Here is a 1,703-nt window from a genome sequence, read left to right as displayed (position 1 = left end):
AGGTCCAGTTGGCATGGCTGAGCAGTTGAGCATCAAACTATGAACCAGGAGGTCATGGTTCGATTCCCAGTCAGGGCACATGCCTGGGTTTGGGGCTCAATCTCCAGCATGGGGCGTGCAGGAGGCAGCCAATCAATGACTCTCTCATCATTGATATTTCTATCCCTCTCTCTCCCTCTCCCTTCCTCTCTCTGAAATCAATAAAAAACATTTTAAAAAAAAAAAAAGCCCCAGAAACTGGCTGAGCTAATATCAACTGAGCTCTGGGAAACAGCAAAAAGTTTAGAGCTACTAAGCAAATGCACAATCAAAAAAAGCCATCTTCAAAATGGTATGAAAATGTTTTGATTTTATTTACTCATCCTTACAGCACTCCCTCCCTGGAGAGAAGACAGTCCTCATTTCCAGCAGTGAAGCCCAATTTCTACTTCTCTCCCTCAAACATGAGAAAGTAGAGCACACCTTACTTATAAATTGCTACGTACATCTGCTCCAGCTTGACTAGGGACACCTGAAAAACCAATGTGGGTGATCATCTCTGTCTTGCATAATTCAGAATGCTGGTAGAAAAAAGCAGTGGGCTTGAAAAAGCTACAAGGAAACGACATATGCACAGACAGGAGTTAAAGGTTATAGGTGAAAGGAAACAATAGACCACTGAAACTTAAGGAGAATCTAGGGCTAGAATCTTTAGGAAATTTGAATGTTCAAAAGCAGTATTGTATATAAAGACGTCTAAAAAACAAAACAAAACAAAAATACACACCCACAAATGCCAGACAAAGTGAATGTTCTTCAAGGAATGTAAAAGCTTTCTTATTTTATTTTTTAATTACAGTTTATTTTCAATAATAGTTTGTATTAGTTTCAGATATACAGCATAGTGGTTAGACAATCATACACTTTACCAAGAAATTGAAAACCTATTTGAAAAAATAATTACAGAAAACTTCCCCTACCTGGGGAAAGAAATAGACTTACAAGTCCAGGAAGCACAGAGGGTCCCAAACAAGAGGAACCCAAAGAGGCCCACAGCAAGACACATTATAATTAAAATGCCAAAGGTTAAAGACAAAGAGAGAATCTTAAAAGCAGCAAGAGAAAAGCAGTTAGTTACCTACAAGGGAGCACCCATATGACTGTCAGCTGATTTCTCAACAGAAACTTTGCAGGCCAGAAGGGAGTGGCAAGAAATATTCAAAGTGATGGAAAACATGGAACTACAACCAAGATTGTTCTACCCAGCAAAGCTAGCATTTAGAATTGAAGGTCAAATAAAGAGCTTCACAGATAAGGAAAAATTAAAGGAGTTCATCACCACCAGACCAGCACTACAGGAAAAGTTTAAGAAGAAGCTAATGAACAAAAGAATCTGACGAACTAAATAGATCCAGAGACACTGACGCATGCAACAGACGATCATATTTCAGAGGAAAGAAGGAAGGGGGGTGGAGGGTAGGAAGAGACTAACCAAAGTTATATGCATAACCCATGGGCACAGTTAATAACGGGGTGAAGGCCTAGGGATGGGAGCGAAATGATGGGGGTCAATTGGGGGGGAAATGGGACACCTGTAATACTCTCAACAATAAAGATAAATTAAAAAAAAAAAAAAAAGAATCACAAGAGACTACTATGAACAATTATATGACAACACATTTGATAACCTGAAAAAATTGGATAAATTTTTAGAAGCAGGAACT

Source organism: Miniopterus natalensis, chromosome 8, assembly GCF_054644295.1.
Source record: "Miniopterus natalensis isolate mMinNat1 chromosome 8, mMinNat1.hap1, whole genome shotgun sequence".
Classification (NCBI taxonomy): domain Eukaryota; kingdom Metazoa; phylum Chordata; class Mammalia; order Chiroptera; family Miniopteridae; genus Miniopterus; species Miniopterus natalensis.
Note: the sequence above shows the minus strand (reverse complement) of the source record.